Raw genomic sequence first — 23,101 nt, 5'->3', positions numbered from 1 at the left:
AGTAACCAGATATTAAGGGCTCTCAGCCCCCATGTACACATAAGAAGTCCAGTCTTTATAGAGTTCCTCTCTTGGCCAGTCAGGGAACTTGGCTGAAAACTCTAGTTAACTTAGGCAGAAAAAGAGTTTATTGGAAGCATCTTACTGCTCATAAATAGATGGGAAGGGTGGGAAAACCATCTGGGGAAATAATTTGGCCAAGGTCATGTCATGGGTTGGGATGCTGTCACTGGATCCTCACCATCCTTTCCAATGAACCTTGACTCCACTGCCAAAGCCATGAATACGCTCCTTCCAGAGGCAAGTCCCTAGAGGGCATCTGGTTGTCTGAGCCTAGGTCATGTTCCCAAGCCCTGGATGACAATGAGTTATGAGAGGGAAACCACTCCTCCTTCAATGTCTATAGGGGGATACAGGGCTGTGTCTCCCACTAGGACCCACATACAAGGTGATATTCTGAATTAGGAAGGGGGTTCAGATGCTGGGCTGCCAAATCATGCTTCTTCCTCATATTTCGAAGAGTCTCAGTATGGGGGGGAATGTACTCACCGTTACTCTGAATTAACTCCTTCCTCTCCTGGTTAAGAAGGATTTCACAGCTATGCCTTTTATAACAACTCTGTGAGCTCACTCTTTACATTCAATGCATTGCCAAGTTCTGCTTTCAAAATTTATTCCCACTGCAGTTCACTTCTCTTCTGTCTTAGTCTGCTCTGGCTGCCACAACAAAATACCACAGACTGGGTGACTTAAACAACAGAAATTTATTTTCTCACAGTTCTAGAGGCTGAGAAGTCCAAGATCAAGGTGTTGGCAGGATAGGTTTCATTCTGAGCCTCTTCTCTGGGCTTGTAGGCAGTTGCTGTCTCCCTCTGTGATCACATGACCTCTTCCTTGTGCATGCATGGAGAAACAGAGAAAGGGAGAGATGGGGGGGAGAGAGAGAGAGAAAGAGAAAGAAAGTGAGAAAAAGAGAGAAAGAAAGAAAGGGGGAGAGAGAGAGGGAGAGAGAAAAAGGTCTCTGATTATAATGCCACTAAGCCTATTGGATCAGGACCCCATCCTTATAACCTTGCTTCACCTTAAAATTACTTCCTTAGGGGCCCCATCTCCAAATACAGCCACAGTGTGGGGGTTAGAACTTCAACATGTGAACTTCAGGGAGATACAAAAACTCGACCCATAACACCTTCTCTATTTCCATACCCCTAATCTAGAGGTTCTCAAATTACAGTGTGCATTAGAATCACCTGGAGGAGTTGTTAATACATGTATGGCTGGGTCCCACCCCAGAGTCTCTGATTCAGTGGGGCGGGGGTAGGGCCTAAGAATTTGCATTGCTAACAAGTTGTCAGGTGCTGCTGCTGCTGCTGGCCCAGGGACCCCACTTTGAGAACCACTTCCCTAGTCTAAGCTGCCATCATCACTTATCTGGATTATTATTGTCGCTTCCTGAGTAATCCGCTTCCACTTTTACCTCCATTTCCTTACAGCAGTCTGAGTGATCATCTAAAAATGTAAATAAAATCATGTTAGTCTCCTGCTTAAAACTCTTCAGTGGCTTCTGACCACCCCTATGTGGTCTACAAGGTCCTCAAGATCTGGCTTCTGCCAGCTCTGCAAACCATCTTATATCATAGTCACAACCACTCCAGCTTCTGTTCTCTCTCTCGAACACGTGTTCTCAGGCCCGGCACCTGCATTGCTCTGAGAAGCTTCCCCACGGGGAGGCTGGCTGGTTCCTTCTCATCCTTGATGATCAAGCTCAGATGTTACACACTTCTAAGGACATCCCTGAACATCCTATCTGAGGTGGCCTTCTGCAGTTTCTATTTACTTCCTTACTCTTGTTCTTTCCCTTCATTGTAGTTCTCACGGTCATTACTTATCTTGTTTATTTATTATCTTATTTATTGTGCTCTCCTCCACTAAGATTGTAAGCTCTTGAAGGACAGGGCTCTTCACAGCTTTATCCTCAGGACTTTGCACAGTGTCTGGCTTAGTAGGAAGCACTCAGTAAATATTTGTGGAGTGCATATATCTGCATCTTCCTGAAGTGGACGTGGTTCAAGTATTTTTCCTATAAGGCCCCCAAAGTTCCACAAAGATCAGTGGATGCAAATAGATGCCTTGGAGAAGAATATCACCCATCTCCAGCTGTGGGAGTGATCTAGTTTGGTACAGCCCAGCTAGTTTCCTTTTGCGTGTAACACGTGGGCTGAAGAAGGCAAAGGTATCATATCAGCTGCAAGCACTCTCATCCTCTCTTCTCTCTGTCTTTCTGCTTCTGTGAGCTGCCCAGAGCCTCTCACTGCGGCCCTCAGTCTGGCCCATCTCTTTAGCACTGACCTGGTTCAGTGTCAGACCTTTCTCCTCATTATCAAAACATATTTCCCCCTTTCCCAGTCTCTGAAGACTCTGCTCTGCTACTGTGTGATGATGGGTGGTAAGTGGGCTAAACAGATTAACTGCTTTAACCTCATTTGTGGTTAAGAGACTCCAGGGCCCCTTTGATAATAGAACAAATCTAAGCTGTATCTAAGGGGGCAACACACCGTTTCTGAACCTTTAGGAATTCAGGTTTTTACTTCAGTGTGTACTTTGCTTTGGATTCTGTGTAAAGATTTAAGATATATTACAGGAATAGTAAGGTGATAAAAACTTAAGTAAAAGAGGAGATCCTGAAAAATAGGTTGTAAGATGGCTTTTATATTGGTCAGATGAGAGTGTGACATTTGTCTCTTTGTCAAAGCATATGGTTATGCAATAGGAAACATTGCAGTACCAAAAAGAAAAAAAAAAAAAAAAGGTTTATTTACAGACCTCAGAGCTGCATTCAGTAACATTCTTGGTCAAGATCAAAATGTGGAATGTTTTTTCCATTCAGAAAAGCAGAGTCACTTTGCCTGAGTCATGACTGCCCACTTTTTTCCATATGGTTGAGTGCTATTTATTGGCTGAGGTTGACAGTTTTCTAGAGACTTTGTGGTTGATGAGTTCTATTTATGGCAGCAGTTGAGAAAGGTAAAGTTAGGTAATATTCAGAAGGAAATACTTGGTTTGTTAAAAAATGGAAATCAACCACTGTAGCAAATATTTTGTAAGGAAAAAAGACATGCTTAAATCATGAAAACTGCCTGGCTTCCCCAATGCCTCTCTCCCCATCCAGCAATTAAAAATCCCTTCAATTCTCCCTTTGTCTGGCTCTTAGAATTACCATGTCCTCATTGGTTTGAAAGTTCACACCTTAGGCCAGTGGTTGGCGTTGGTTCAAGCTTCTCTCCCTCATGGCTATTGATTAATCTTCTTAGAACAACATTTGACAGCTCTCCCTTCTGATCCAGACTTGTGTCTGGGGACAGTAGACAACCCCCAGTTCCTAGTCTAGCATCGATAACTTTACATCACATGTGGCTTTAAAAAAACTGTGGTAAAATGTAAAATAGATAGCTAATGGGAAGCAGCTGCATAGCACAGGGAGATCAGCTCGGTGCTTTGTGTCCACGTAGAGGGGTGGGATAGGGAGGGTGGGAGGGAGACACAAGAGGGAGGAGATATGGGGATATGTGTATATGTACAGCTGATTCACTTTGTTATACAGCAGAAACTAACACACCATTGTAAAACAATTATACTCCAATAAAGATGTTAAAAAAAAAAACTGGTAAAACATACATAACACACGTTACCATTTTAACCTTTTTTAGGTGTACAATTCAGCTGCATTAAGTATATTCACAGTATTATGCAACCATCACCACTATTCCATTTCCAGAACTTTTTCATCATCTCAAACAGAAACTCTGTACCCATTAAACAATAACTCCTCACCTCCCCCCACCAGGCTCTGGTCACCTCTACTCTACTTTCTATGAATTTGCCTATATTAGGTACCTCATATAAGTGGAATCTTACACTATTTGTCCTTTTGTATCTGGCTTATTTCACTTAGCATAGTGTTTTTGAGGTTCATTCATGTTGCAGCATATAGCAGAATTTCCTTCCTTGTTATGGCTGAGTACTATTCCGTTGTATATACCACATTTTGTTGATCCAGTTATCCGTTGACGGACACTTGGATTGTTTCCACTTTTTGCCTTCAGTGAATAGTGCTGCTGTGAACACTGGTGTGCAGGTGCGTGTTAGAGCCCCTGCTTTCAATTCTCTTGGGTCTATACCCAGAAGTGGAATTGCTGGATCATATGGCAATTCTTGGTTTACCTTTTGGAGGAGCCCCTCACATAGGTTTGACATACTCGCACGTTCTCACTTTTCTTTTTTGGTGCCTCTTTCTCAAGGTAGGCTGCTTCCCAGCACATTCCCTGGGCAGATCCATCCAGTGTCTTTCCTCAAGCTGAGCACAAAATGCTTTTCCTCTTCCCCATCGTCAGCCATTCATACTCTTCAATAAGGATCAAAACTAGCTCTTCTTCCCCATGATAACAAATCCCAGCATCTGCAGCCTGGGCGTGAAAAAGTAATTACGAGGACATGCCTCAGATCTTTGCTTTTTCTCTCAAGAAACCTCACAGCACCACATTCTAAAAACCCTCTTTCCCATCTCTCTCAGTTTCCTTCAAATGGATGGCAACAGCTCCCTAAGAATCTCTCCTTTTTTCCTCCTCAAGTTCCAATCCTGCAAGCTCCAACTCAGGCTTGCCATCCCTCTCCCTTGCCCATCACCTAAACCCTTCTTTCTACAGACCAACCTACCCTCTCAGATTTTGAAAGTCTTTGCTGTGTTTTCCTCGTTACCTAAACTCTGCACGGTTGAGAACACCTGACTGCTGACCCAAAAGGAAGAGTCAGTCTCTATCAAAGTTAGGGATGAGGCAAAAGTTGTGAATACTTACACATCAATTATTTCCCCTCTTCTATACTCAACCTTGGAGACAATCTTTATTTCCTGCATAAGAATATTTTCCCCAGATAAAATCTAAGCTATGTGAGAGTAAATTTGGGGTCTCTTCCTTCTTTGCTTGAAAAGCCTCATGTTAATAACACAGATTCCTTGCCTTGGTGTTCCTGAATTCCCAATGAGTTGACCTCAGTCTGCCTTTTCACTTCTATTTCCCATTACTGTCCTTCGTGCCCTCCAAGCCCCAGTGAATAGGATGGCCGGTTGTTTCCCCAACTGTCCCTGTGTTTTCCTGTCGCCATTTGTTCCCTCTTCCACTTACCCTCTTTACTCTCCTCTCACACCTGTCCAATTTCTACCCATCTCTCAAGTTCAAAGTCAAATGCTGCTCGTTCTGTAAAAGTAGCTGTCATGAGGATTAAATAAAACAATGTGTGCAAAGAATTTAGCACTAGCATGGTGTTTGGCCTGTAGTAAGCCCTAGATAAATAGTATATAATAAATACTTTGCCCTGTACTATTATTATTTTTGTAAACATCTTATTTATAATTTATAAGCTTTTCGGTCTTTTTTATTTTTGTATGTTTTACACAGCCTATATCAGTTTGGATGCATTTGGCAACATAAAACCCCAACTCAACTGGCTTCAACAAAAAGTGGAATTTATTGGGTCACATAACTGAAAAGTCCGGGGATTGAGCTGGCTTCTCCCTGTTTCTAAACTCAGCTTTGCTCTCCTCTGTGTACTGTGATTCTCAGGCTCTCGAGGAGGTTAGATGGATGTACTTGCTTCAGCCTCCCGGGCTTCCCGGGCTTTGGGAGAAGTGAGTGTCTGCTGTCCAGCAAGCTCAAGCAAAGCCCCTTGGGTCTCACTGTCTCTGACTGGGTCACATTCCCCTTCCTGAACCAATTCCTCTTGATGGAACGATCAGATGTTTTGATTGGCAATGCCTGGGTCACGTGTCACCCAGTCAGCTCCAGCAAAACCACACCGACTGAGAGGGTGAGTGGGTGGGGTCACACCCAAAAGTTGGAGGCGTACCGAAGGTAGGTGAGTGGGTGCTGGGAGGCCTAGGGTCGACGCTAGCGCCTTATATAAAGGAGGTGCTCAGTAAATATTTAGTGAATGGAATTGGGGTAGGGTTCTCTTTCGTGGTCAAAGGATGTGCAAGATTAACTGCTCATCAAAAGACAGTTGAAAGGGGGAGGAAACTAACATTTATTGGGTACCTGCTGTATACCAGGTACTGGGCTGGGAGATTTATATAGGTTGTCATTTGATTTAATCCAACAAAAATCTGTGTTACAGTTGTCATTATGCCCATTTTACAGATGAGAAACCTAAGAGTTAAGAGGTTGGTAATCTTTAGGAGGTTGTGCAGAGCTGGAATTCTATCCCAGGTCTGCCTGGCCCAGAGGTTGTGCTGGTTTCCAGCAGTTCATGGCCCCTGCATTCTGGAGGGCTATTTATCTCTCTTCAAAGATCACTGGGACTGGGAATTCTATAATCTTTCCCTGAAGACTGTTCCATGTTGTACTAATCTGAGGGCTGAGAAACTCCTTAATCTTTCCATTGTTTTAAGTGGATTGCATTTCACCCTTTCTGTCTTCTATAGAAAGTGGAAAACCACGGAATACTCTCTTTAAGAGAATCTTCATGGATTTGATTGTAGTAATTACGTAGCCACTTAATCTTTTCTTCCTTTATGTTAAAGGGTTCAGTCCTTTTAACCTTTCCTTGAAGAGCCTATTTTCAAATCCTTTGACATAGGACACATTTTTGCTTAAGCTCTGGACCTTACTTTTCAGCCAGAACATGACTTGAGGCAGATCTAAGACCCAAAGTTTCTTTCTTTCTTTTTTTTTAAAGCTTACTTTTTTTAAAAAAATTTATTTATTTATTTATTCATTTTCGGCTGTGTTGGGTCTTGGTTGCTGCATGCGGGCTTTCTCTAGTTGAGGTGAGTGGGGTCTTCCCTGCGGAGCACGGGCTTCTCACTGCGGTGGCTTCTCTTGTTGCGGAGCATGAGCTCTAGGCGCACAGGCTTCAGTAGTTGTGGCATGCGGGCTCAGCAGTTGTGGCGTGTGGGCTCAGTTGTTGTGGCACGCAGGCTCTAGAGCGTAGGCTCAGTAGTTGTGGCGCAGGGGCTTAGTTGCTCCGTGGCATGTGGGATCTTCCAGGACCAGGGCTCGAACCCGTGTCTCCTGCGTTGGCAAGCAGATTCTTAACCACTATGCCACCAGGGACGTCCCAGACCCAGAGTTTCTTGACCTCCAGAAGAAAGCGACTCAGCTGTGCTGCCTATCTGCTTAGCCCCAGCAGGGTCTCTGGACCGCCAAACCCTTTCTGCTACTGTGCACCCCCCAAAAAAACAACACAGCACAAAACAATACACACATGCAAACACACAAAACACATACACCCAGCAACAACACACAAACAAATACAAAAACACCCACACCGACACACACAAACAGCAATGCACACACAACATACACACCACAACAAAACACAACATACACACGACACACACAAATACACAATAACACATGTATACATGGACCCACGCCCCAGGCCCATGCTGAAACCAAGCTTTTGCTTCTCAGAGGCACCCGCTGGAATCACCTTCTCTGACTCCTGACACAAGGGAGCTGCCTGGCTTCCCTTCCTGACTGCAGCAGATTCACGTCATTCTTGCTTTGAATCCTAGGCAATCTAATCACTTTATTTCTCCGCTCCCACAGTAGACAAGAGAGGAATGTGATTTGCTGTTTTTGAATTTCAAGAAATGAAGCAGAAACGAGAGCTGGTTTCCTGATAACTTTGTCTCTCCATGCTCTGGACTGTGGAAGGATCCGGTTTCTGGTTTAATTGGCCTGTGACCTGTAGGCCCCGATGTAGGCTCTTCTGCTTTCTTTGAACATATAAAAGAAAAATTTGAAAGAAGAGGGTGGAAAAAGAGAAGACTCTGGATACTGGGTAATGGATGATTTGGTGTGTCTGTGCTTTTCTGTAGTTGCCAGTGTTTCTGCAATGAACATGAATTCACTTGGAAATCAGGAAAAATATCAGTAAGTGTTAAAATTAATTCCAAATAGTTAAAAGAAAAAAACAATGGCCAAGTCTTTATCAAGGAGATGCAAATAAAAAGATGAATGGCAGTAATAATTAGACAAAGTAGGATTCATCATAAAGCATTCCTTGGGATAAAGGATCGATTTGGCATTTTATATTGATAAAAGGTATAATGCAGAATGAAAATATTACAGTGATAAAAGTCATGTGATGAAAGCACAGCATTAAACATTAAAAAACAAAAATTGACAGTAAAACAATTGTCTTTAGGAGACCTAAATACCAGATTTTGACAACCAAAAAAGAGGACACCAAAGTCTGAAATACTGTAATTGTTAAAGTTGATTTATAGGCCAATATTGAATTTTGGTCCCTAACAAAAATGGCCTTTTTAAAAAGTATTATTTGAAACCCTGAGCAAAACAATATATAAGACCACAAAGAAAACTTTTATCTTTTAGATAGAAAAACCTACACAAGTTTAAATAAGAATAACAAATCTGAACTCTCAACCACTTAGAAATATAAATAATTCTTTATGAGGATCTCATAAAAAAAGAAAATCAAAACTATAATTGCAAGCTATTTAGAAAGTTTTGAAAATTATATGTAAGCATTCATGGAATGTGGCCAGGTCAGTACCAGGAAGTATGCTTAGGGCCTCAAATACTATCAATATTAAACCAAAAATAATGAAAAATTTAAAACTAATCATATGACTAAAAAAATTAGAAATAGAAGAATAAAACAAATCCAAATAAGCAGAAATAGACAAGAAAGATAAATACAGAAATTTACAAATTAGAAAATAAAGTATAATTGATCAAGTGTTTTACTATTTTTAAAGGCTAACAAAATGGAAATACTTTTCACCCATTTGAATCCATAAAAAAGGGAAATACAAACAAATGATATTAGAAATAGAAAATGGATATGAACATACTGCAAGGAGATTAAATGGAATAAGATAATGTTGTATGTTAATACATGTGAAAATATTAAGAAATGGATGATTTCTGGGGGAAATTGCTAAAATTCATTAAATAAATTATACATATGAAAAAACCAATAACTTTGAGAAGGAATTGACAAAGTTATCAAACAAAACTCCTTTCAAAACCTCTCCAGGTCCTGGTGGCTTACCAAGAATTCTTTCGAAGTTTTAGAAAGCATGTGATTTCTGTTATGTTAAACCATTCAGGAACATAAGTAAGTTTGATATCTGCTAAATTCTGTTTATCCACTCACCATATGATGGACATTTAAAAAGAGGACTGTCTATTTTACTCCTAGAATCCACCAAGAGAAATGAAACATACATCCACGCAAAGAGTTGTATGCAGCTATTCATAGTAGCATTATTCATAATAGCCCCAAACTGGAAACAATCCAAATGTCCATCAACTGTTGAAGAGATGAAAAAAATTAGATACATCCAACTAAGGAATTCATCAATAAAAATGAATTAAATATTAAAATGAAATAAATATGTGCTATTATAACATGCTAAAACATGGATAAACCACAAAAAGAGATATTTTGGGCGATGGTGGATCTTTAGGACTGAGGAGTACTTTCCCACCTTAGGGTGAGGGCCCTTTTGACAACCTAGCCCCACAGTGGTCCACAGTTTGGCTTCCTGTCTTCAGTGGTGCTGTTCTGTTGTAAATCACCAAAGAACCTGTGTTTCAAAACATCACAAATATGGAAAATATGGAAGACAAACTCCTAACCAACAGGCATCCATGGTGGCTCCCAGACCCATGAATATTTGGAAACCCTGGGCTCTGAAACATAAAAATCCTCCTTCTGGGTTCCTTTTTACTTTGAAAATTCAGTCTTTTGTATGCGTGACTTAAGTGTGTGAGTTGAATTGGGGAGGCAGACAGGAATCAGAGGGGCAAATAGCACAACCACAAGGAAGGGGAATTAGGAGACAGCCACTCACCGAAGCCGTTTCAGAGCTAATGGGTGGGACATGCCAACACATCCCTATCTGAAGTCACATTATTAGCTGCTCCACAAACATTTTCCAACCTAACTTTTTAAATAATTAAAGAAATGAAAAAGAAACCAGATTCTTGTATAAAAGCTCCTAGGGCTCTGGTCTTTATTACTAATAAACTTACACCAGGGCCCCTCCTCCGCCCGCCTTGATAAAGCGTGGGAGAAGCAGCCGGCTGGGCGTGCTCATTAGGGAAGCCGCTCGGTTTGAAGACACACCCCAGCCAATCTGTTTGTGGATTTTACTGAAATAATTTTATAAACAAGTCTTCAGACAAGGTTGAGTCCTGATGACTCCTCCAAGCTCATTACCACCCTCAGGAAGAAATTTGAAGAGATAAGAATAAAAGTCTAGGATTAAAACAATACTTTCACCTTAGGCAAAACAGCCTCCCTGAGCCTCAGATTTCTCCATCTGTAAAACAAGGATAATGACATTTCCCTCTCCAACTCATCAGAAGAGCTAATGCTAAGTTCTGGAACATGTTCTTGGCAGTTGAGAAGGAAGGTAACACAGAAACCTGATTATTTTTAAAAGCAGGAAGAACGTAATGGTGATAAATTCATGTCTGATCTCTCTTTTAAGATGGGGTAACAGCAATGTCCAGGAGAGGCATACATATGGTGTGATAAATCAGCCCCACATCTTAGAAGTTCACCTGGCTTGAATTAGAAAGCTGCTCCCCCTCCAATACTTTCTTTGATATTAAGGAGTTTTTAGTCCATGACATTTTGCCATAAAATCATGAAATGTATATGTCGCGGCTGCCACTGCAGAACCAGGGCAACCTTAGAAAGATGTCTGTATTGGAAGGCACTCGGGTAGCCGGCACATATTCCTAGGGCTTGGGAAACCCTCCACCCCTCACCAGTTGTCTAAGTCAAAAGGCAGAAGAGTTTAAAATCCCTATTGACCAAGAGCCGCACAAGCTCAGCAGAGAGGGATGTGCCTGAATTTTAAGATCATTCCACGGAGCCAAAGTCAAGAGCCTGCACAGAAGCATCACGTAGAAAAAGTGTGAAAGAGCTGGATGGGGCTCCGGGATGATCGACAGATCCCTTTCAGACGTAAGTGACAGCGTCTTATGCTTGTACCTGCTTTTTTATTTTTGCATCAAACATAAATATAAGTGAAGAAATGTAATTCAGTAGCAGAGCTTCAGGTGCCTGAGATTAGATGAAAGGGATCCTTAGCACCGAGGCACAAAGGCTTGTTTAAAAAAAGGCAGAGATTAAAGGAGTGGTAAACGTGAACGTCAGTCGGGAAATCTCACGCATCCGAGGGGCTGATTTGAGGTTCAGAGAGTCGCCCTGTGCATATATTACACCGGTTCAGCCACTCTGTACTGTCAGATAACTCATATAAATAATTAGAAAGTCACTGCCTGCCAGGGCCAGGTTCCAATGGATTGAAGGGGAGCGTGGGTCACCTGTTTCCAGGCTGGGAGACTTAAAGAGAGGGTGGATCTACCGATGCACTGAGAAACGCTGATTTCAAGGCAGCATCCATCTCCAAGGCTCTGTGTCCGTCCCATCTCCTCCGGGCCCAAATTTCTGGCTGAGGGTCTTGTCTGTGCTTATTTTCTTTTTCAATTCACGGCTACCACATGCACACATTAAGGTACTGAAACTCGCCTTCTAGAAAGTGGAGTGCCTCTCCCAGCCCTGTGTGGCAGCCTCCCCTGAGACACAAGCAGGCCGGGGGTGTTTAAGATAACAGCATTGCAGAGGTCAAACGGTCCCCACAGGGAAGCCGGAGGAACCTATGAGATCATTTGGAAAAGCTTGTGAATTCACTGCCATTTGCCTACTTGGCTTTGGATGAAAAGCAAATCTTAAAGCTGCTCAAAATGTGTCTGATTCATCTGTAACTGAGAATGAGACCAATCAGGGATAAGAAGTGAGTAAAATCCTTGTGATCACAGAGCCAAGAGAGCCTATTTTAAAGCACTTAATGTATTTTTTTTCTTAAAGATCTATACACCAACTGTAATTAAGCTCTCCCTTTCCTTATGATCTTGGCAAGATGTTAAAAAAGAGATAGAGGGAAGGAGTCGACTTGCCAAGTGGATTTTTCTAAGCGTTCTCAGCCCTAATTAAAAGTCCTTTGTGCAAGGCCAACCAGCAATCAGATTCCTAATTAGAGTTGAGCAAACTGCCTTAGTGAACTGTGGGTTTCTCTGAACCCAGGAATCTGGGGAGAAAGTCTGCCCATCTCAGTGGGCTCATTTTTTGGAAGCACATACACATCTGAGTCCTGAAGGGCATGTACGCACAAGGGCAAGGGCACAAACCTATTCCTGTTGGGTAGATGCCTCTTTTGCCATGAAATGGCTCAGTGGTATCCTATATATTGTGTTGCTACCTCTGTTGTATTTGTTGGTTACAGTATTACCAGGAATTATGCCTTTTTAAAAACCTGTCTTTAGGATCTGGCATTATGTGACTTGAGATGTAAGTATATCGAGTGCTGGTATTTCATAGTTTATGTCCAGATAAAGGAGCCCATTTTACCATTAATTGGATTTCCCCTGGAGTCTTGGGCATCTTACTAGTAAACATGCGTGTAGTGTTTACTACATGTCCAACACAGCTCTGGGAACCCCGTAAATACTAACTCACTTTACCCCCATGAGGACCCCATGAGGTTCTTTTTGTTTTCCCCATTTCACAGGGAGGAAACTGAGGCACAGAGAAGTTTAGTAACCAGCTCAAAATCACATCGTAAGTGATGGAGCCGGGGTTTGCCTGCCGTCCGTTAGGTTCTAGAGTCTGGGCTCAGCCCCAGCAGGCTTGGAGCCGCAGCACTGCCTCCTAGCTGGCCTGGAGCAGGGGAGGACCCCAGCCTGGAGCAGGGGAGGACCCCGACCGCCTGGCCTCGGGCCACGGGTCAGGGCATCCTCACAGCCACAGGTTGAGTCGGGAGCACGGCTCGACCTCCTGGGCGCCCCCGGCTGACTTCCTGATTTCTAGACGGGGTTTTCCAAGATCCACATGTCAAATTGAGACCTTCTGAAATGTAGGCCTTGAATAAAGAGATTATATTGGGATGTAAAAATAGGGAACGTTGCTATTCTTCATTCCCAGAACTGTGGTGAGAGCTGCAACAATGGCATTCTTGTCTCACCAGTTAGAGACGAGGCATCCAAAGCCACAGCCCCTGAGGGGGCCGCCACAGAGAGAAATGCTCACCCCTGGCTCAGCCCGCCTCCTGCGTGTCTCTCTGTTTCTTGATTTCTCCAGGAATGTATAGATCCTGAAACAGAGAGGAAGTTCTCACAATAACATAATTTTCTTTTCCTCATGCTTTCACTTGGGTCAAATTCATGAGTGTAGAAAGGTAAAGGCTCCTTATGGGTTTTCTTCAAATTGCACTTTGATTGTCTTAGAAAGAGAAATATTTTATCTATACATGCTTGCTTTCAGTTTAAAAATGCAACATGTAAATAGGATAGCGTCAGACTCTTTCAGTGTAACATACTGTAACTACCCACGGTGCAAAAGACATACTTTCTTGTATTCCAGGGAGGCGGCCGTTTCCACGTCATTTGGGGGAGGCCCAGCATGATGAGGGGATGACGGCATTGGAACAATGGAACAGGAAGGAAGTCACAGACACCTAGAGACGTGGGGGGCAGGGAGAAAAAACGAGACTAGAGTGGGAATTGAGGGAAGAGTCGGAGGCCCCATTGAAAGGCTCTTTCCAGAGCTATAGGAAAAATCTATGGCTCTTATGAGAAAGAAAAAACATGTGCTCTGTGGGAATATGGGGAGATGGGGGTGCCTGGTGAATGGGTTGGATTTCCATCCATTGCCGGGTTCTACGCTGGGGCTGGAGCTCGAGCGTCCCATTTCTCCAGGAGGAGCCCAGACATCGCCACCACGACCATTCACAAATTTCAGCAGGAAGGTCAGAAAAGGGGGGAAACCCACAGACCAGCTGGTTGTTTTGCACTTTTCACGTTGTGTTTTAATTATTTCTCTCCCTCCATCTCTCACCTGTCTATGTATTAGAGTGCAAGAGCTAGGCTTTCTTCAAATTCACATCTTCAGAGCTTGGTACCTTGACATTGTTTGCAGATGTCTGGGGGTTTACAGTATCAACCCCAGTGCCCTGTACATGCCTTTTAGGTAGCAGGCACTTAATAAATGTTCACTGACTGAATCAAGTTCCCATAAGATAGCAAGTCACATGTTCAAATGTTGGAAGTTCTAAAGAAAACAGAGCAGACAGGGTAGGAAGTCTAAGATGTGAAACACAGACCCTGTAAGACCACCCAGAGGGAAGAATTAAGAGGAAAATGAAATGTTTGAGGATGAACACATTTACTTATGAAATACTCAGGAACAAGGAAATGGCAAGGATTTCAGGATGTCTCCATCTGCATCTAGTTCCTGAGTTTCAGTTTCTCTCCTTTGAAAATCACTGGGACATCTCAGGGTTTCAACATTCCCTAAAAGCAAGTCTGAGGAAACGGCCCACGTGCCGCCATCGTACCTGAGCACAGGTAAACAGCTTCCATTCATGTGAGTGTTGATATGTGTAATTTATATGACCCTCAGGCAATGCGTAAAGATATATATATATATATTCAGATGATCTAAGTTACAGAAAAATGTAGTTACCTGATTAAATTAAGAAGTAGTGTTCCTAGCCAGAGACGAATGAGATTTTAAGATTAGTTTGTGCTGGTGTTTATTCTTCTTTTCCTGTTAAAACATTCTTCAAAGCCATGATCAGACATCAATCCAATCCAGAAGACACCTTGTTACTTTTTCTCTTCTGGCGCAGCTTGTCTTATGTGCCAATTATATGTCAGGTGCTTTGCCGCTTTTTACATTCCTTTACTCACTGACAGCTAGAGTTGACTTTTCCTAGTTAGTACATAAAATAATTCATTCTCCTCTGTGTTTCATAAAACTTGGCTCCGTAACTGCCAAATAACTTTTTTTTTAACATCTTTATTGGAGTATAATTGCTTTACAATGTTATGTTAGTTTCTGCTTTATGACAAAGTGAATCAGCTATACATATACATATATCCCCATATCTCCTCCCTCTTGCGTCTCCCTCTCACCCTCCCTATCCCACCCCTCCAAGTGGTCGTAAAACACCAAGCTGATCTCCCTGTGCGATGCAGCTGCTTCCCACTAGCTATCTATTTTACATTTGGTAGTGTATATATGTCCATGCCACTCTCTCACTTCGTCCCAGCCTAACCTTCCCCCTTCCTTGTGTCCATTCTCTACATCTGCGTCTTTATTCCTGTCCTGCTCCTAGGTTCATCAGAACCATTTTTTTTCTTTTTTTAGATTCCATATATATGTGTTAGCATACAGTATTTGTTTTTCTCTTTCTGACTTACTTCACTCTGTATGACAGACTCTAGGTGCATCCACCTCACTACAAATAACTCAATTTCACCGAATAACTTTTGAAGTAACACTGTCACACTGCCCCTCTTTGGAGAGGAACACCAAGGTGAGGAGTGCATTGGTTCTGTTCCCTGCCTATCAGGATGGGGTAAATATTGTCCAACCCAATCCTATGCTGTAGGAATAAAAGTAGGGCAAACCATGTTCAGTGGCTGAAAGTTTGTTGTGGACCGGAGATGTTGATTTTGCAAAACAAAGGGTAAGTGGAACTCATCCAAAACTGTCTTTTGAGAGAATAGAGTTGAAACTGCCATCAGAGCAAAGAGCCTGGATAGACACGATTTGGGCTGTTTGCTTATACTTGAGCTGGTAAAGTGCTGGGATCAAACACAGCTTTACTAATGAAAGCCAACATTTATTGAGGACTGGCTATGTCCATGCAGTGACCAGTGCTGAGTGCTTGGGCATGGATTATCTCCTCTACGCTTCAACCATAATCTCATGGGCAAGGTCCTTGTCGTATTCTTGTTTTACTGATAAGGAAGCTGAGCCTTAGAAATATTAAGAAACTTGCCTAAGGTCAAACAGTAAATAAGCGTCCTTATTCACTCTGCGATATAGCTCCGGGACGGGAGAAGGGATTTGTATAACATGTGCGTAACACTTATGGTTTATTAAACTTCTTTCGCTGGCATCATTTGATTTTACTCTCACCTTATCTTGTGGGGATGGGTGGCATTGTCCTTATTTTGCAGATGAGAAAACAGAAGCTCAGAGAAGTTTTGTGGCTCACTTCACTGTCCTTAGGTGGAGAGGAGTCTCACCCTACGTTAACTAGAGAATTCTCTGTGGCAGATGGCTGCGCTTCCTGTCTGGGGCAAGTTGCCTTAGAGATTGCTGAACAAAGAGCACTAAGCTGAGGGTCCTAGCTCCACCACCTTCCATAGAACCTGGGAACTTCTGTTTCCTTGATGGTAGTATATCTAGTTCTCAGGGCTGTTTTGAGGGTGAAGTGAGTTTTGTGAGAGTTGTGTATTGCCGTGCAAATATAAGTTATGAATAATACTATTAAACAGCCACTCTTCAGCTTGTTCTGAAAGCTCCCTCATTTACACATACACTTAAGATGTGTCTTTCTCCCTTCTGCATTTGGTTATGGAATAGAGCAGCATGGTAGAAATGAATTTAAAGTACTTTTATTTCTCCAATTTCTTTCTTTTTTAAAAAAATTGAGGTATAATTAATTGACATACAACATTATATTAGTTTCAGGTGTACAACATAATGACTTGATATTTGTATATATTGTGAAATGATCACCACAATGAGTCTAGTTAACTTCTGTCCCTATACATAGTTACAGAACATTTTTTTCTTGTGATGAGAATTTTTTTTAAATTTATTTATTATTTATTTATTATTTATTTTTGGCTGTGTTGGGTCTTTGTTTCTGTGCGAGGGCTTTCTCTAGTTGCGGCAAGAGGGGGCCACTCTTCATCGCGATGTGCGGGCCTCTCACTATCGCGGCCTCTCTTGTTGCGGAGCACAGGCTCCAGACGCGCAGGCTCAGTAGTTGTGGCTCACGGGCCTAGTTGCTCCGCGGCATGTGGGATCTTCCCAGACCAGGGCTCGAACCCGTGTCCCCTGCATTGGCAGGCAGATTCTCAACCACTGCGCCACCAGGGAAGCCCCAGAGAATTTTTAAGATCTAATCTCTTAGCAACTTTCAAATATACAAGACAGTATTATTAACTATAGTCAAAATGCTGTACATTATATCCCCATGAATTATTTATTTTATAACTGGAAATTTGTATCTTTTGACCCCCTTCACCCATTTTTGCCCACCTCCCACCCCCTAACTCTGGCAACCACCAGTCTGTGCTCTGTACCTATGAGCTTGGTTTTGTTTGTTTGCTTGTTTAGATTCCACATATAAGTGAGATCATGAGCTGTTTGTCTTTCTCCGACTTACCTCACTTAGCATAATGCCTTCAAGGTCCATTCATGTTGTTGCAAATGACAAGGTTTTATTTTATCTATTTTTTGACAAGATTTTATTTTTTATGGCTGAATAACATTCCAGTGTGTGTGTGTGTGTGTGTGTGTGTGTGTGTATCTTCTTTATCCATTCATCCATCAATGGACACTTAAATTATTTCCATGTCTTGGCTATTGTAAATAATGCTGCGGTGAACGTGGAGGTGCAGATACCTTTTCAAGGTAGTGTTTTCATTTTCTTTGGTTAAATACCCAGCAGTGGGATTGCTGGGTTGTATGGTAGTTCTGTCTTTAACTTTTTGAGGAACCTCCATACTGTTCTCCATAGTGGCTGCACCAATTTACATTCCCACCGACAGTGCAAGAGTGTTCCCTTTTCTCCACATCCTTGCAAACACTTGTTACTTGTTGTTCTTTTGATAATAGTCATACTGACAGGTGTGAGGTAGTATCTCATTATGGTTTTGATTTGCATTTCCCTGATGATTTGTGATATTGAGCATCTTTTCATGTGTTTGTTGGCCATCTGTATGTCTTCTTTGGAAAAATGTTTATTCAGATCCTCTGTCCATTTTTAAATTGGATTATTTGGTTTTTTGTTGTTGAGTTGTGTAAGTTCCTTATGTATCTTAAATATTAATCCCTTACCAGATATGCAATTTGCAAATGTTTTCTCCCATTCAGTAGGTTGCTTTTTCATTTTGTTGTTGGTTTCATTTCTCCAATTTGTATTTCCATAATATTGGTACCCACTCATGGGAAAAGAAAGAGAAAAAAACTCAAAAAGTGCTCACCAGATACTCATAAAAAATTCTTCTTAAAAGAACAGGTTACAAATATTCAAAATGTTTCAATCTATCAGCCTTGGAGAAAAAATATTTCCTGGTTGTGGTTATAATATGTTGGACTGGAAAATATCCTTAAGGAACACTTTTAAAAAAAAAAACATGCAAAAATAAGCTCAGAGGTTTATTTGCTTTAAACTTTATTGATAGAAATAACTCTTGGGTGTTATTTGGTGATGTAAGTTGAGCCTCTGTGGGAACCTGGCTGGTGACACGGTGTGGACTCCACTCCCCCATCTTCCCTGGACCATCATTCAGTTCATTCCCTTTTGTTTTTCCCCTGGTTTCTTTAGCAAACGGCTTCCAGTTTGGGGGGAAAAAAATTTTTTTTAACCTACACTTACTGCTTTTTTGCAGTAATCATGCCCCCTCTAGCTTAACTGAAGGTATGAGAAAGCATAATAAAACTCAACATTTTGGTTCTTGATGACTAGGCAGGTCGCAGGCTGCTGAGGAAACTGAGGATTCAGAGTGAATCCTTTACTGTACCCTTAAGAAAGTATTAAAGAAGCTCCCGAGAACAGAGCAAAACAAAATACACAACGAAAGACACTTTGTGCCGTGAGCAGCAGACGTGTACTGGTCAAGGAATTAGATTACTCAAGGTGGTGACTCATTCCGCAACTATGTGTAGTGTTTGTGGTTGAAGAGAAACCTTTGCCAGAGAATGACTAAAATCTATTGGCAGCGTCTTTAAAGGAATCATGACTGGGCCTAAACCAGTGAATACGCAAGTGTGCTTTTTTTCTTCGTCTTTTACTGATTCAAGACTAAGAGTAAGAAAACACAACCCCTGTTGACGTCTACCATTACGGCATGGTCTTCGGGGCATTCCCAGCAACCCTTCTCAATAGGGCTGAGTCCAGACACTTATCTCCGTGTAGGGACGTGGCCGTCTGTGTGTGTGTGTGTGTGTGTGTGTGTGTGGTTAGTAGAATGAACAAAGCAGACTTATACAAATTGTTAGAGGCATTCTGTCTAGATAATTTAGAAATAAGCCTAGAGAAGAAAATGCCCAAATTTGGTTATTGTTTTAGTTTCCTATGGCTGACATAACAAAGTGCTATAAATGGAGGCTTAAACAGCAGACAATTTATTGTCTCACCGTCCTAGAGACTAGAAGTCCAAGATCAAGGTGTTGGCAGGGTTGGTTCCTTCTGAGTGCTGTGAGGGAGAATCTGGTGCATGCCTCTCTTCTAGCTTCTGGTGTTTTGCTGGCAAACTGTGCTGTTCCTTGACTTGAAGAAGCATCACCCTGATCTCTGCCTTCATTTTCACATCATGTTCTCCCTATATGTGTCCTTCTCCAAATTTCCCCTTTTTATAAGGACACCAGTCATATTGGATTAGGGGCCCACCCTGCTCCACTATGACCTCATCTCAGCTAATTACATCTGCAATGACTCTATCTCCAAATAAGATCATATTCTCAGAACTGGAGGTTAGGACTTCAACATATGAATCTGGAGGAGGAGGACAAAACTGAACCCATAACAGCTGCTTACCTATCAGCCAGAGATAACTTATTCCAAAAGTAATAGGTTCATTTAAAATTTCACAGTAGTCAATGTTATTTTCTTTATTAAGTCCAGAAGAAAAGTTCAGAGTTCTAAAAAACTTTGAATATATTTCACATATATAAGGAGTAATTATTTTACAATGAGGGAGACACTCTAACCTAAAAAAAAAGAGTAATTCAACTCAGCAAACATTTTTTGGATCATCTTGGTACAATGCCCTATAAATACACTAGTATTTTTGAATGCAAATACCACACTTTAAGACTTTAAGACTTTAACTTTGAGGTTGCCCAAGGAGCTTAATTTTTTTTTTGACAAAAATCTTTGAAAAGGAAGTGTGCACCTGTGTGAGTGCATCCATGTACACCCACCCGCTGTGAGTACAGTGTACATATTTGTGTCAGTGCTGTTTCCAACACTTAGAAGTCCATCATGTAAATCAGGGTGAACGTAGGCAGTCAAGGGAGAGAGGAACACTGGGGTTACCATAGTTAAAGAGCAAGACGAGCAGAAATGTAGACCTAAGAATAAATGTGGTTCTGGATGAATTTTAGGTCTTAGGATGGTGTCAGATTTCTGGAGTGAGGCCCTTTATCTCTGACTCAAGCACAAAAGATGAGCATTTTGGCTTTGAAAGTGCCTGACCAGCCAGTGTAATTACCCATCCCTTCAGCAAGAACTTATTTCTATCTGTCCAGGAGCTCTATACATCCACATGCGAAGTCACAGCCTGTCTCCTTGTTGGATTAGAGGCTTAGGAAGGGAGAGTTGGCATTCTTGGGACATCCAGTGGGTGAAATTCCAGGGGAGGTGAGTTTAAGCACTGAAGTTGAGGCTCTGACCTTTCTTTGTGGGAGCTTCTTTTGCTGAGGCCTGGTCCCAAACAGTCTACCATAGCTAAAGACCCCTATTGTGTCTCCATTCTTTCCATGGAGATGAATTATGAGCAAATTCATTCATTAGGATCATGGCTACCCTCTTAGTGTCAGTTATAATGGTTTGTTACTTTGGAATCTTTTTAGCTCATTACAATGCTTAGTGTAGTCAATTCATACAAACATAGCCAGATATGCTTTTTCCAAGAGGGCTGGAGACTTAGAATCATTAAATTTTATAACAGAAGATGACCTTGGGAATCATCTAGTTCAACCCCCCATTTTATAGATAAGGAAATTAAGTTCTACAGAGGTTAAGTCACTCATCAAAGGTCAGCAACCAGGAGGTGGCAGAACCAGGGCTTGAGTCCATTCCTGACCCTACTTTCTCTACTGAAACTGCCATATGTGATCATCCCAGAGCTGCATTGTAAACTAACAAAGAACTATCCTACAACAGGCACTTGCAATGGACTCCTGTCCAGTAAATTAACCGTTATTTTTCCTCTGTGGGCTTTGGTCTCTGGTAGATATATTCAAAGCAGATGCTAATGTCCTCTTTTTAATTTGTGGGCAGCTCTAAATTTTCGAAACATTAAAAGGGCTGCCTAAAGACGGAAAAGAAGCAAATGTGGGTTATTTATGAAAAGGAAAAAAAAGGTAGATCCTCAGATCTACCTCATCCTTCCTCTTCTCCAGGCAGTAGTCCTCAAACAAAGGCCATTATCAAAAATGTATGTGATCTGAACAGTTCCCAATACCAACAAGCCACATATTCCATACTCCATTAAGATTTACTTTACCAATAGAAGAAATATGGAACTTATTTTAGATTTCTACCACCCACCCAAAAGACGTTCCATGCTTTTGTATATGAGCACTTCTCTTCTGATGAATTCTGAGTTCCCCAAAGCTATGCCCCAAACATTTTGTGTCACCTAAGAAGAACCTCTATTACCTTAGAGATACAGTGATGCTTCTGTCAGAAGTTGGTGCAGTGTTCTGCTGGCAAGGCATGTGGAGCTGGGGTCTAAAAGAAATGAATTTGTGTGTATCTGGCTGATTTTAACAGCCTGACCTCTGAGCATGTGAGCCGCAGGGCCGGGAGGTAGTGGCAGGCCATACACGACTGAATTAAAACGAAGCCCTGGCATCGCTCAGGGAAGCCTTCCCACACCTGCTTCTCATTTCCTCTAGTTATTTCTGGTAATGAAAATTGGAACCGTTGCTATATATTTGGAGGTCTAGAAGGTCTATACATTTTTCTTTCATACAACATGCCTGTGATTAAGTGTATGTCTCTGTCTACAAAAAGACAAGACCTAAGTGTTCCTGGAAGAAGAAGGAAAACAGTCTTAAAGTTTATTCCCTGAAAAATAGGTTTTGGTTGGGGGGTGGTTCTTCTCTCATTCCAGCTGGAAGGCTCTGCCATGCTGCAGCCTTCCTACCCGTCCGCTGACATTTTCATCTACTGTTCTCTTTACCTTTCTGCGCGCTGGCTGTGCCCTTCATCAGGGACCTGAATGACAAAGTGGAATAATAATATCAGCTTGTCTGAAAGGAGCTGAAGGATTTCTCGGGAAACTTGAAAGAATTTGGAAGGGAGAGCAGCCCTTTCCGAATTCATCTTTTGCTTTGCGTTTTTATTCTCCGACAGTCTCCCAGGCAGTCCTGATGTCTGTGTCAAAAGAATGGGGTGTGTGGCTCAAAAATGCCAATTGGAGCCTTCCCTGGGGAGCGCTTAGCATAATTTGTGATGAGTTTAGGGCTGGAATTTGGCCCAGTCCCTAGTCAATCCTTAGGTGGTCCTGGCTCTTATTTTCATGTTGCTAGGGACAGCCTTGCCCATCTTCTTATCATTGTCTGCCTTCAGTTGACATTCTGAAGTGCAGCTGTATTGATTATGACTTTTCCCTCCCCTCTGTAGCTACTTGGAATCTCATTGCCAAGGAGTAATAACATGATATATATTCATATGCATATATGCACGCACTACCGCGTTCAGTATTGGCATTTGCCTACACGTCTGCTGTGCAGGGTATGCCATGCAAGAGAGTCAGCGCCTTCTCCCTCTCTGCCATGTGATGTCTATATATTTATGAGGAGGAGAGAGAGAAGCACTTGGATATATGAATCTGCTTGCAATTTCCTAATGGAATCTGGCAGAAGAGCTTTGCAAAAGGACAAGTTCCAGTAAAAAATGTGTTCGTGGAAGTGCTTTCCCCTCATGCCTGTCACCTATTGGCCCTTCCAGAGCACTGAAAAGATTAATCATGGAATGAACCAGATTCTCTTTCTGAGCAAAGAATAATACTCTGTTGAAGAAGGGGAGAATCGTATAATTGTGTTCCTTTTTAACAGGCCATATCATGGGGAAGAGTCCAGGTAAACAAGATCCTAAAGGTGGGGAAAGATCTTGTGATTGATGGCCACGTCTTCTGCAGCTGACTGGGCTTTGGTATTGCCACTTGGGAGACGAAGTGCTAGGAATGTTCCTTAAGGAGAGAATACCGACATTGCCAATGGGATGAGAGGCAAAAGGGCT

This window comes from Eschrichtius robustus, chromosome 9 (assembly GCF_028021215.1).
Source record: "Eschrichtius robustus isolate mEscRob2 chromosome 9, mEscRob2.pri, whole genome shotgun sequence".
Lineage (NCBI taxonomy): Eukaryota > Metazoa > Chordata > Mammalia > Artiodactyla > Eschrichtiidae > Eschrichtius > Eschrichtius robustus.
This window is presented reverse-complemented; position numbering follows the sequence as displayed.